Here is a 15396-nt window from a genome sequence, read left to right on the forward strand (position 1 = left end):
TGGCAGATAAGAAGCATGTGATGTTTTTATATCACTAGTTGTTCCTAGGACACATAGGACACAACTTAATGTCTTCTTTCCATTCTGCAATAGATTTACTATTTTGACGATGAAATGTGCACAGGCAATACTCTGTGTAAAACAGCTTTGCATGAAATTACTTTTAGCATTTACAGTTTCTGATGTATGACAGGTGTATCTATTTTTTTTTACAAAATACGTCATGGACTCGGATTCTAAACTGGATGTCATGCAGGACACCATAATAGCAACTGGTGAATAAAATCATTGTCAAGAGATAGAATTCTTTAAACATTATTTTGAAAATCTTTATAGATGTTATTTATTAAGTTGCGACATAGAAAAAAATGTATCTTCATATATTAGTACAAAAAACTTATTTGATGGCCTAAAATTGATGTTACAAATATTCAAGGTAATGCATTATTTAAATGGATCATTATTTTTCATGAATTTGACAAAATATACTTGAGAAGGAGATACGTTCCCAAATGAACAGTCTTTGGTGTCCTGTTACATCCAGAAACTCTACATAACAGCTGTGTTTTCTCAATCATTCGAAGGAGAACCATCTTCTCCTTTATTGGTCAGGATGTAACATCATTTGATGATGAGAAATCTTTCAACATGGTCTTTTGCCTTGCTTTAGATTTTTTTCAAAAATGGTTGTCCCTGACGCAACAAATATTTCATGACAAGGAATTCTGCCTCATAACACCTCTTTTATAATACCAGTAAATCTAAAGTAGTGTTTATGATGACCTTCCCCAATTTTCGTCAAGAATCTAATACTGATTTTCAAAAGTGAGGTATTTGACTTTAAGGATATACATCTGAGATGTAAGAATTTCCAGTTTTTATTTGATTTGTTGAGCTGCATAGAAACCAAGAAATGAAAATGTTTCAAAAGGACTTAGATCTACTGCTATTTTTGTAACACTTTATGTTGGATAGAGAAATTTCCATGGAGATTTTACAGGATTAAAAACGATGAGGTCACTGTGCTTATTCTTTGCAATTTTCACCTCACTGGACAGTTTTTCCAAGATGAAGAAACAGGCTGGTTGATATTGATTTTGGGACAAAAAAATCCAGAAAAATGATCCATCAAGTTACAATTCAATAATTTGAAAATTTGTGGTGATAATACATGCAAAAGATAGTTGAAATCTATTAAAGGCTTTCAGAGTTATTCTCAAGAGAAATACCTAAACAACTAGAAAACATTGAAATTCTTGACACTTTTAACCCAATCACTACATCAACTAAGCAGTCAAGAAAAGTGGTTCACAAGCAAAATTTCTTCAAAATGTCATGAACAGCACCATTTTACAGTTTATAAGTATAACTATTGGTTACAAAGTGTATAAGAACACAAAAGTCTTGAGATATTATGTGGGAACTCTTTTTATATTGAATTTTATATTGAAAACATGAAAGGAATATACCTTTTTTTTTTTAAAATTTTTTAGATTATCCAGTTTTCCCATATTGATCTTTAAGGTATGCAGATTATGTCCAGAAGAGTAAGAAATTTCCATAGTAGTTGCTCTCCAGTTTTCTTTCAATTTATCCATTAACCTTGTTGCCCAAATTACGTTGAGCATATCAATATGTGATTCTATGTCACACATGTTTCAAGTTCCTCGGCCATAATTAACCAATTATAGTTTTACGCTTAATTTTTTTTCTTTTTCCAATTGCACACAAACTGAAATATTGTTTTTCTAATTGCTTCACACATGCAAATTAGTTAAAATGGTTACTAATGCATTATCCAGCAACAATAATTTTTGTTTTCATGTTCCAAATACCTGTGCCCATTTCTTCTGTATTAACTCTACCATTTGAACTATATACCTTGATGATCACCAGTTTTTATATGTGCTGGTCTAGCTGATTTTTCAATATTTAATGAATCCGGTTTTACTAGAAAGAAAACAGTCTATTCTGCCTGCATCACCCTGTTTATTCCTTCACCATGTTTACTGAGTTTTCCTTTTATCATTATTTTTCTATACATCATTTAGTTTGATGCCTTGTTCTCTGAGATTATAGTAGGTTCACACCTTCAAGCTCTATGTTTTCTGCAGTTTACCTGACCAAGATGATTTGCACAGACCAGGGACCTTTCACAATCTGTTGCTAATCAATAAAACAGTAGTGCTGGGAATTCTACTAAAGACTCTCATTAGCTAAGTAACTTGATGAAGACGTCACTCTATAACTTAACTTGGGTTGAAAATGAGAGAAATGACCTTGATTATTCTGAAAACAAGGATGTAGAGTTCTATGTGGATGACTATATTGATATTCTTGGAGTCTGTCCTTACATGAGGACTGTTAACAGTGAAAATAAATTGAATTTATAGAAAAATAGAAGAAAAGCATGTTGCCACCGGTGAAATATTTTTAGCTTATCTATTTGAAGGTCACATTACATTGATGCAATCATTTTAGAATGGAAGTTTAATTTGAATTTACTGTTATTCTGAAAATACCTTTTTCATATCTGCCAAAATATATAACGGAAATACTACGCCACAGAGGTGAAACAATTACATATAGTTTTATTTCATTATGTATATATATGCTGTCGGCAGGTAATTTAAAATTTATAGATGCAGATTATAGTAATTTAAGTTATATAGAGACAGCATCCATCTTTACTTTTATATAGTAATATCATTAATGCCAGTACAGTTTAAAGTCTTTTTCTGTTGATCTTTAATTCAATACTCTGTAGGTTACTGGTATCATATGCATACCTCTGTTTGTAAATTGATCTTTGCTTACATATTGGCAAGACTGTTGATCCACATAACATGTATATCTTGGTAAACATATGTGATCAAGTGGCTTTAATTATGGATCAGTAAAAAGACCTCAATATACTATCTTTGAAACAAATTGCTAATGTCAAAAGTTAGCTGGACACTGAATATGTGGGAGCATTATATCCATCTATTTCTAGAAATCCTTGTAGGTAGAAAAGTACAATGATGGCCCTGGTACAGTACACTGCTGGCAGGTTGTCAGTTTGTCATCCCTTGGATAACCAGAACGTACCTGCACCTTATATAATGTGAGAACGAGGAGGAGGTGGCAGTTTTTTTTTAATGCTATAATAGACTGACGACCTTGGGAAACGTGACATTTCATCTCATCACTTGAGCATATCTTAGTGATAGTTAGCCCTTGGTTATCCAGTCCAATTCTCCTTATAGAAACACACATCATAATCAAGGTATATACTCACAGATAAGGACAATGACTGGATTTCAGTAAGGAATAAACCATTGTTCTCGTAGTAATGCATTTGTAGTGGATTAAAATCTAAGGGGTAAAAATTTCAGTTGTACCATTGCCTACCGTATATAGCTTTGTCATTGTTGTGTGATAAGATTAATGTTTTCGTATGTATAATTTATGTTCCTGCATATAGCAACAGGTGTTGTATTTGAGCTAATATTATATAGGAATAGACTTTGTGAGACTGAAAAGGATTAGACAATATATTTTTTATAGTTACTCAAATACAGGTATTATATGTTTACAGGTATTATATGTTTACCTGTTATAGTTACAGGTATCATATGTTTACCTGTTATAGTTACAGGTATCATATGTTTACCTGTTATAGTTACATATATTTACAGGTATTATATGTTTACCTGTTATAGTTACAGGTATTATATGTTTACCTGTTATAGTTACAGGTATCATATGTTTACCTGTTATAGTTACAGGTGTTATATGTTTACCTGTTATAGTTACATATATTTACAGGTATTATATGTTTACCTGTTATAGTTACAAGTATTATATATTTACCTGTTATAGTTACAGGTATCATATGTTTACCTGTTATAGTTACATATAGTTACAGGTATTATATATTTACCTGTTATAGTTACAGGTGTTATATGTTTACCTGTTATAGTTACAGGTATTATATGTTTACCTGTTATAGTTACAAGTATTATATATTTACCTGTTATAGTTACAGGTATTATATGTTTACCTGTTATAGTTACAGGTATTATTGTTTACCTGTTATAGTTACAGGTATTGTATGTTTACCTGTTATAGTTACAGGTATTTCATGTTTACCTGTTATAGTTACAGGTATTATTGTTTACCTGTTATAGTTACAGGTATTATATGTTTACCTGTTATAGTTACAGGTATTATTGTTTACCTGTTATAGTTACAGGTATTATTGTTTACCTGTTATAGTTACAGGTATTATATGTTTACCTGTTATAGTTACAGGTATTATTGTTTACCTGTTATAGTTACAGGTATTATATATTTACCTGTTATAGTTACAGGTTTTGTATGTTTACCTGTTATAGTTACATGTATTATATGTTTACCTGTTATAGTTACAGGTGTTATATGTTTACCTGTTATAGTTACAGGTATTATTGTGTACCTGTTATAGTTACAGGTGTTATTGTTTACCTGTTATAGTTACAGGTGTTATTGTTTACCTGTTATAGTTACATGTAGTTACAGGTGTTATTGTTTACCTGTTATAGTTACAGGTGTTATTGTTTACCTGTTATAGTTACAGGTATTATTGTTTACCTGTTATAGTTACAGGTGTTATTGTTTACCTGTTATAGTTACAGGTGTTATATGTTTACCTGTTATAGTTATATGTTTACCTGTTATAGTTACAGGTATTATTGTTTACCTGTTATAGATACAGGTGTTATATGTTTACCTGTTATAGTTACAGGTGTTATATGTTTACCTGTTATACGTATGGGTATTATTTGAGTTCCCTCTTGTTGATGATGTATTGTTTTATGATATAAAGTACTTGATTGATATGGAGTCAATAGGGGAAATAATTCGTGTTATATAAGGAAGTGAAAACAGCCCCCATCACTAGAGACCTGGCATTTTACACCAGCACAGTAATCCTTCCTACACATAGCTGAGAGCTATATTTAGAATTGGATATATGTGTGTTTTACATTGCCGTTATGCTTGTAGTAGGGTTGCAACTTATGGAATTGTGAAATAATCAGGTAAAAGTGCAGTTTGATAACAGTATGGGTACAGGTTGATTGCAGCAGAGAGATGAGGCAGCATAGGCATTATGCACTATAATTCTGCTCACTGGTTTACATTATGACCCTTACCTTTGCTTGATCTTATATAGATAACTTCATCTAAACCAAATGAAGAATTCCCAATGGAACACAATGGTCCAGTAATGTCAAAACTCAAAGAGACGTGAACAATGTTGTACTGTATGTTAAAAGATTTGTCTTTGCATTTCAGGTGTATTTTTGATCTTGGGTGAAACTGACTGGTGTGACCTCAAAGAATCCAGAGTTTATCTGTCCTGCTGGGCTGACCAGCAGTCACAGCATCTGACTGACCGAACAAAACAAATCTTGTCAATGTAAGTAAATGTTGATTGTTCCTATACACACTGTCCTTGTCTCTCTTCAGTTTGGATGTTAAGCAGCTGTTGTTTAATTCTGAGCTCTACTAATGGATAAGGTATTAGCTTACACTTTACAGTTGGTCAGTGTCCAACTCAGTTTCGTTTAGAGATGTTTCCCTGTACAACTCCAAATATGACAGTGTTTGAAGTTCAGATACCTGCTCATTGAGAGTGATCCTTTCCACTTTTCCTGCAGCACCCTCATATTCCCATCTATCGGTTCCATCCCACCTCAGATAAATTCCTATCAGCCTTTCTGCTTATCCTATAAACCCTCCTCCCTGTCCTGCCACATATAATATATCTGGTAGATCAGATAAACCTTCACAGCCATATCCATATTAATTTCCCAAACCCATACCAGTATGCCTTCCTTTTTTCACTACCCAATATCAACTCTCACAGGCTGACCCCATAATTTCCCTGTAATGTACTGCTGTAGAACCCCTTTTTTGCCTTCTACCCTAATGGCTTCCCTTTCTGTTAGCTTCACCCCACTCCCTTCTAGATATTGGATTATATAAAATAAGTCCCTTTCTATTCCTACCTGGAAGACTTCCCTTTTTGTCTGCCTCACCCTACACCCTCAGTCTCTAGAAGATTTGATATTTGATAATAAATCTCTATCTATTCCTACTGAGAATAGCTTCCCTCTCTGTGAACCTCACCTTACATACCTACTTCCCTGTAAGTATGAAATTTGGTAATAAATTCCTATCTGTTCCTACCCGAATAGCTTTCCTCTCTGTCGGCCTCCCCCTGTATCCCTACACCCAGCCAGATGTGAGATTTGATAATAAATCCCTGTGTGAAGTTTCTATTGATTTGCCCACAATGTGTCGGAGTAACACATTGTCAGGATGAAGACTTCTTAGTACCCCTTAGGTCCATACTTAAGTCTATATAAACTTCTAGCATCAGGTTATGTTTTCTGGTCGTAAATCTGTGAATTCCATGGACAGTTATATAACCACAGTTTCATAGTTCTCCCTTAGGATTGATTCCAGATTTCAAGAAATAAGTTAATTACATTTTCACCACCACTGTTGTACTGCTCATTTGGGTATAAAGGTATGAGGAAACTACCCTTGGCAATTCCCAAGTCTGTACTCTGTGTTGAAGTAAATGGATAGAATTTGGCTGCAGGCACAGTCACTTAGGGATATGGCACAGGTTGCTCTGTAGTACCAGAGACACATGTATGTAGTAAAGGTAGGTATGTGGAGAATCTTCCTACTCACAAGCTGCAGCCCCAACACATGATTTATGCTGACAGCTGTGATGATCTAGTAATTCATTGTATGGTGATAAACATGTATGGTGTTAGTACTGTAATGTAGGAAGTGATGAATCTAGAGAAAATCACATGACAGTCTATTAATAGACTTTTATTTTTCAGACAGATTTGTTTGCAAGATTGATATCTAAATTTCTTTATGACTGCTCCCAATTGTTTTAACAGATTTATGGTATGCTCATTTTGTCAAAAATAGAAAGATTTTGTGTTTTAGTGTATAATTTTCATTCACTGTCATTGTGGCACAATAGATATGGAAAAAATACACAAATAGTCTTTTAATACATTAGTACAACGTAAAACCTAGAGAATGCATAAAGTAAACACCATAGGAAACCTCTTCATTTCCAGCTATTTAGGATTAAGTCACTTGGGCCAAGATTTTGACTGGACATAATTAGTGTTAAATTTCATGATTTCTGATTCACACTTCTGTAGTTTACAGCATTATAAGATGGACCTCATGGTGTCCTGGGACATCAAAGTGTTGTTATTCAAAGAAAAATCAATATTAAAGTATTAAATACACAAATGTGTAGACCATAATTGTAAAAATATGGTGTGAAATGGGGGTGACTACGCCAATGTTTGCATCGGAAGGGACATAACTCTTAAGATATGTTAAGCACTTTCTTCTGACCTTTGACTTGTGTATGAAACATGTATATTTTGAAGGGGAGCTGACATTTTAAATGTGGCTACATATGTATTATCAAGATGGTAAGAATTATAACAAGATAGATTTTGGAAAGTGGAGAGAATTAGCATGTGTTTGTTTAGCTGTATTGATTGATCTGTTGGCTTGGGTAGTGAGCCCAGCTATATCTAGCCTGGTTAACCAAGGATATATCAACGACTAATATGATGCCTGTTCCCTACACAGTGTAGGTGTGACACTTTTATAATTACTATCAACAATTACTTGGTATGTCAAGCAGTTACCTAAAGCAAAGTTGGATGGATATAGGATTTTACCATTATAAGAAAAGGATTGAATGGATTTGTCTGTTAATCAGACGCCATAATGATATGAAGTTTAGGGTTGGTTGATATGATTACCTCATTCAGGATATGTGTGACATTGCTTTTATATATTGTTTGTGGGGGTGTATGTAAACAGTTTAGGATAAGAGTCCTACATAATAAACACCCATTAAAAACTAGTTTACATCATTATCACAGGCAAACTCTGTTTATGATGAATGCTAGCCTTATCATTACCCTTTATAGACAACTATTTAACTGTTATTGGGGAGAAAATACATTAAGTAATTTTAGGTCGATGGTTTAGAGTAGAACTAGTGAAATCAAACAGGATGTTTATATATTCAGAAATAGATTTTCAAATTGCACAGGATTGTCTTTCAACAGGATGCCTATATTGATTTGATCATTATTATTAAGGTACAACAATTCAGAATGATTTTTACTTGATGGGAAATAGCTGGAGGTTTAGTTTATCTAGATATTCAGCTGATAATGCACAACATACAAATGTTCACCAAGGACTTAACTGATGTAGGATTTTCAAGGCGACCAGAATACACATTCTGGTGTTCAATACATTGGGACCAAGTGGAAAGGTCTGGTTTATGCAGGTGTCCACATCAAAATTACATAGAATTATACATAGCTGGACGTAGATGAAGGTGTTCAGCCTATATATAGATACACAGAGATGTCTGCAGTGTAACTTATGGAAGGGTTGGTTTATACAGATGTCCAGCTTATACAGGGTAACACAGGGAATGTACACCATGGGACCTAGATGAAGGTTACAAAGAAATGTGTTCTGTAGGACCTATTTGAAGAGCTTGTTCATAGTGGTGTTCAAATTATACAGGGTTACACAGAAATGTGTTCTGTAGGACCTAGAAGAAGGGCTTGTTGATAGCAGTGTTCAAATTATACAGGGTTACACAGAAATGTGTTCTGTAGGACCTACTGGAAGGGCTTGTTCATAGAAGTGTTCATATTATACAGGGTTTCACAGAAATGTGTTCTGTAGGACCTAGTGGAAGGGTTTGTTCATAGTGGTGTTCAGATTATACAGGGTTACACAGAAATGTGTGCCCTAGGACCTAGTGGAAGGGCTTGTTCATAGTGGTGTTCAGATTATACAGGGTTACACAGAAATGTGTGCTGTAGGACCTACTGGAAGGGTTTGTTCATAGTGGTGTTCAGATTATACAGGGTTACACAGAAATGTGTGCCGTAGGACCTAGTGGAAGGGCTTGTTCATAGTGGTGTTCAGATTATACAGGGTTTCACAGAAATGTGTTCTGTAGGACCTAGTGGAAGGGTTTGTTCATAGTGGTGTTCAGATTATACAGGGTTACACAGAAATGTGTGCTGTAGGACCTACTGGAAGGGTTTGTTCATAGTGGTGTTCAGATTATACAGGGTTACACAGAAATGTGTTCTGTAGGACCTAGTGGAAGGGCTTGTTCATAGTGGTGTTCAGATTATACAGGGTTACACAGAAATGTGTGCCGTAGGACCTAGTGGAAGGGCTTGTTCATAGTGGTGTTCAGATTATACAGGGTTACACAGAAATGTGTGCTCTAGGACCTAGTGGAAGGGTTTGTTCATAGTGGTATTCATATTATACAGGGTTACACAGAAATGTGTGCTCTAGGACCTAGAGGAAGGGCTTGTTCATAGTGGTGTTCAGATTATACAGGGTTACACAGAAATGTGTGCTGTAGGACCTAGTGGAAGGGCTTGTTCATAGTGGTGTTCAGATTATACAGGGTTACACAGAAATGTGTGCCGTTGGACCTAGTGGAAGGGCTTGTTCATAGTGGTGTTCAGATTATACAGGGTTACACAGAAATGTGTTCTGTAGGACCTACTGGAAGGGCTTGTTTATAGCAGTGTTGAAACTATACAAAGTATGATGATTTTTAAGTGTAGGTGATGTGTCCATGGTGAGGTGTTAAAAAGTAATGTTGTCTGTGTGATGGAGGTAACACAGCTGGTGGATTCTCGAAGGAATTATGTGACAGGTGGTGCAGAATATCATTAAGAAAGGTCAAATGATTCTGAAGCAAAGTGAAATTTAAAATTCCTTTCTTTGACAGTTTGAATAATGAATATTTAAGTAAACAAATATGTTTATAGAAATGAAAGTGTTGCTAAGATTTTACTTGAAGCTTAAATCAATGCTTTCTAGTGTGAAAGTGATTTTGGTTGTATAGATAGTTCAATGAAATATCTTTTCATTAGATGTTGCTCTAACTTTTATATCACCAGTAAATGAAACAGTGATAATGTCTTTGCAGAATTCTGTAAAGTCAGAAAGATAATTGAAATGGCATGTAATCAGTGCTACATGCTTTTCCACATAAAACATTGTTGCCAGATATGATTTTAAATAAAATTGCATCACACGTTAAATATATGAGGAAGAACATGCCAATGAATGGTTTACTGTGATGACCCTAGGAACATTTCAGACCAAATGGAGGCTATAGGAAACAAAACAACTGTCCTATATTTTAGATAATCAATATGCTTATTATTCTCTAGTATTGAGTTTGCCAGGAGATGTAGGGATCTGATCTTAAGTGTACTTGTTGGTAGTCCGTGATCTACATATGTTCTTTCTTACATTGACTAAGTCTATTTATCCAATAATAAACAATAGGTTTTTTTTTTTTTTGGTCTAGGAATTAAATCAACTTCTAAAGTAAACACAAATTACTCTGCTAGATTTAAATAAGTTTGCATTCAAGATATGTAACAGTTGTTTAAGTAAGTAAAAACATTTCATATGGTTCAGATTCATGGTAACCCATCTCAGCTAACATATTTTATTTTATTATTTTATTTTAACTTATTTCATGCATGTTTGATAGGCATATAAAGACTTAACTGCAGGTGTCCTATTGATCAAGCCCTTATGGAAAGAGGCTGAAATATACTAGAATTCAAAAAGATTTAATTTGTAAAACCAAATTTCAGGCATGCTGTATGTACATAGTTGAATTGAATATGTTTGCTAACAAGCTGTGGACGAATGCAGCTTAATTATAAATTATGCACAATATGCATACAGCTCTGTATTTTCTGCCTGATATTTGTAATTGTATCTGCTGTCTGTGTACAATTTAATGTTTACAGATAGGTACTCTAAATGTCAGTGAGAAAGATAATTAAAGGTTCATTATATTATCACCGTTATTGTGTGTAGTGTGGGAGTTGTATTTGCCTATATGGAGGACTGCCAAACATATCATTATGATAGTCCTTTCTCCCGCCTATAATTTCTGTATGTGTAGCAGGTTTGGTAATTGTGTTTAATTGCTTCATGATTCATTATCACTGGATGCTGTTTTTGATGTTTCGTTAACTCTGTCATCACATTTTCCTGTAATGGTGTGTCGTAATTAGGTGTCGAGGAAAGTCGTGGTCATAACTTACTCATACATGTACAATGTTCTTAGCGAAAGAATTTCAAAGTGCTTACAGTATTAATTATGTGTTATGAAATACTTTTTACCTGGGTTTAAAATACAACCAACTTCATTTTAAGGTTTTATGCTACCTTAAACAGTTTACTTCTGTGTCATATATATGCTCTTGAGGAATTGAACATTTTCGCTCTTTTGGCTGACGTCAACATTTTGAATCTCCCATGATACTCATTAGGAGAAAAGGAAAGATTTGTTGAAGATGTATGGATTTCTATCATTTTAATGATTGTTTATAAGTACAATTTATAACCATTGTTTTCTTGATTGTTTTTAACAACAATTTATAAATATTGTTTTATTGGTTGTTTGTAACAACAATTCATAAATGTTTTATTGGTTGTTTGTAACAACAATTCATAAACGTTGTTTTATTGGTTGTTTGTAACAACAATTCATAAACGTTGTTTTATTGGTTGTTTGTAACAACAATTCAAAAACGTTGTTTTATTGGTTGTTTGTAACAACAATTCAATAACGTTGTTTTATTGGTTGTTTGTAACAACAATTCATAAACGTTGTTTTATTGGTTGTTTGTAACAACAATTCATAAACGTTGTTTTATTGGTTGTTTGTAACAACAATTCATAAACGTTGTTTTATTGGTTGTTTGTAACAACAATTCATAAACGTTGTTTTAGTGGTTGTTTGTAACAACAATTTATAAACATTGTTTTATTGGTTGTTTCTGAGTATGATTGTATATATGCATGATCAAGCATGCTACTGCAGTTTTGTCATTTGCTGTAGATTTCCAAAATTTACGGAAGATGATGTATCAGAGCACAAATATCTTGTTTTGAGCTGCTATTAATCTCTTCCATGGCTAACTTGTTCTGGACATCATAATTTCTCCCCTTATCAATATCAAAATAATATGGTAGTGAGCCCCTATATAAACGTTTCTCTAGCTCAAAATTGTATCATTTCTCCATTTTGATAAAATAACTCCTGATATTTATGAAGAAAGTAAGTATTGCCTGATTCTAATTTCATTTAAGCAATATCTGGTTTTTAACTTGTCTTTGTTCAAGACTTTGTCATTGAATATAGAAAGATGTTTTATTGTATAGTGTTGTGTTGGAGGAAATAGTGGATTGAGTGTTTTTCAGAGAAAATGTGTATAGAAGATATCAGATTGTATAAGATTTTACCAGAAAAATATGTCTTTAGAGGGTATCAGATTGTACAAGGTATCACCAGAGAAATTTTCTATATAGATACTGGGTTTTACAATATTTTGTCAGAGAAACTGTTTTTAAAAAGGTGCCTGATTGTCCAAGGTATTATCAGAGAAATGTTCTGTAGAAGATACTGGGTTTTACAATATTTTGTCAGAGAAACTGTCTTTAGAAGGCGCCTGATTGTCCAAGGTATTATCAGAGAAATTTTCTGTAGAAGATACTGGTTTGTACAATATTTTGTCAGAGAAACTGTCTTTAGAAGGCGCCTGATTGTCCAAGGTATTATCAGAGAAATTTTCTGTAGAAGATACTGGTTTGTACAATATTTTGTCAGAGAAACTGTCTTTAGATGGTGCCTGATTGTCCGTAGCAGTTTTATCAGAGAAAAATTCTGTAGAAGATGCTGGATTGTAGTGGATTTTGTCAGAGACATTGTCATTAGAGGGTGTGCTATTGTACAAGGTTATAACACACAAAATGTCTTTCAGAAGGTGCTGGATTGTATTCATGGCAAAAGGTCTTTAGATGATGTTGAATTGGGTTCTATCAGGAACTATGTATTGTAGAGTAGGAGGCTATATTTACTTTAGTGGCCGGGAGAGCCTGACTGCTTGACTATTGATTTGGAACATATTGATAGAATCTGAAAACCAGCATGATCTAGAATACCAAGTTCTACATAGGAATGATCAAACTAAAATCAGGCATGACCTTTTAATACAGTTTCTTTACAAATGGTGAAGCACAAAACTTGGTTATGACTGACATATATTTTTACATTGATGTTCCTTTTTGCTTTAAAACATCTGTTCTGTATATAGGTAAAATAATAATTCTGCTGCATTTTGGTATTTTCTGCTATTATAGAGATTTTATTTGTCATTCTATATTAATGACTGTTACATGATCTATATCTACATTCAATTGAAAAGTTTTGTTGTAATATCTATCATATATATGGAAAGGAATTCAAATATATATATAGTTTGATATCCATAAAAACGTATATGTAAAATCCATTTTTCTGGAAGGATATCTAGGCCATGCTTTGAATTTCATGCAAGTCCATTAAATGTGGAGGAAAGCACAAGTTGGGAAAGGTAACATAAATGTATAAGCACTGCATCATGAGTCTCATTTTGATCTGGGCGGCTGATCATGTTCGGCAAAAGAAAATATCAATACCAGTTAGGTGGAATGATGGTTGGTCGTGTAACGAACAGAGTGTAATACAATTTTCCTGCTGCTATGGTTCAAATCAAATCGGAGAAAATCTATAAATTCTCATATCTGCTTGTTCATCAGAAAATACAAGATGGGGACTATTCCTTCTGTGTTAAATGTCAAAGGTCTTCGATTTAAATGAAGACCTTTTTTTCGGCTTTTTTAAGGACCTTAGTTCAAGATTCATACTATTAGAAACATCCTGATATTGACTGCAAAAAGGAGAGGACATGGAAATGAATAATTTCTACCAAAGACTCTTCAGTTTAGCTTGTTTTATCATAAACTGGTACAAATCTGATCATGTTGCTGATGTTAGACCTGAATGGTTTTGCCCTTGATCATATTGAAATTTTTTTGGTCAGTCAAGGATTGCTTACATTTAAGTTGAAGGAAATGTGTATGTGAAATGATTTGAAATAGCTTACTCAGATTTACAAATATTGAACTGCAGTCTTAATTATGTTCTTGGTTCCAACTGAAATGTCTTTGATGTATTTTGCAGCTCATAGAGCAATTTTGGTCGTTATGATTTGCTGAGATTTCGTTAGTGTGTGTAAGGATTCTTGTATTAACGATCAATAGAAGAAAGCATGAAATTAAGCAAGCTTATGCTGTAAACATCAAGTTGAAACCACCAAACCATAAACAAGGTTTACAATTCTGCCATGTATGGTCTGGTGAGATTTTTATTAGAGGTTAGTTTTCTGCTCAAGGCCTTGCAGTGTAAATTTGTTAAACATTGATTGGAAGAAGCTGAAATTGTATGGAATTTTTGCATAGCATTTAGACCAAAGGAAAGGTTCCAGGGTTTATTTATAAGTCTTCAACCAAATGTATTTTGTTGATTGTATTTTCTTAAGAATATCTGTGAACACTTTAGAAAGTAATCACCACAGAAGAAATTGTTGTATTTTTTCCTTCAATTTTAAAGTAATACAAAGGTCATTGCTTTTTTAGGGCAAAGAAATTAAATTGATGGTTCTATATGCGTGAACGTAATACACGTCTTGTTGGTCTTATCTGTTACTGAGGAAACACAGTGTCTCTGATGGTGGTAATCTTGTTTTAGAGCAGACACTGTAGTTGCCATAATTGTCAAACATGTGTCAGACAACAAAAATAGAAGTAAAATTTCAGAGCTCTAGTTTGTAGATTTGTACTTTAACATTTTGCAGTATTCTAAAGGAAATTGGTATTTGAAAGATTAAAGTTTGTTACAAACCATTGTTATTTGAAAGATTGGAGTTTAGTAAAATCTATTGGTTAATGAAAGGTTGGAGATTGTTGCACAAACCATTATTGATATTTGAAATATTTGGAAGTTCTTGTGTTAGCCTCTTTGTTTATTTCAGGACAAATAAGGTAATTCATGAGTTCGTTTACAAAGGAAAGACTACAATAGTTTATGGGAGTAAGTAAGTTTTGCTCTCAAGGTGGAGATTATTTGTAAACAGGTGTCATGATCGCAAACAACCTGGCACAAATGAAAACTTCATATTTCCCAAAAGTATTTAGTGGATGGCCCCGAAAAGAATTCTCTTACAAAGAGTTGGCAACATTGATTTTCACTGGAGAGGTAAGTTTACCATTTGATTCCTACTGGGTCTAGGACTGAGAATGACGATATCTATTTACATAAGTCTGGAGGTGAAATCAGGAAAGAGGAAAATCTCTTTTTGAGTGATAGGGAATGGTTAAAGTTTAATCATCTTCCTAGATTTCTGG

The 15396-nt window shown here is 33.6% G+C and overlaps 1 protein-coding gene across 3 annotated transcripts in view; it reads left to right on the plus strand.

Moving 5' to 3' along the window:
- Window positions 1-15396, plus strand: part of LOC132555126 (plasma membrane calcium-transporting ATPase 2-like) — a 146215-nt gene that overhangs the window by 20475 nt on the left and 110344 nt on the right. For all 3 annotated transcript variants that reach the window (XM_060219474.1, XM_060219475.1, XM_060219469.1), the window contains exon 3: window positions 5320-5443. The gene's annotated coding sequence lies outside the window, so the exon portion shown is untranslated. The remainder of the gene's footprint in view (window positions 1-5319; window positions 5444-15396) is intronic.

The sequence above is a fragment of the Ylistrum balloti genome, unplaced genomic scaffold, assembly GCF_031769215.1.
Source record: "Ylistrum balloti isolate Yb309-2 unplaced genomic scaffold, AGI_CSIRO_Ybal_v1 Utg370452, whole genome shotgun sequence".
Taxonomy (NCBI): Eukaryota; Metazoa; Mollusca; class Bivalvia; order Pectinida; family Pectinidae; genus Ylistrum; species Ylistrum balloti.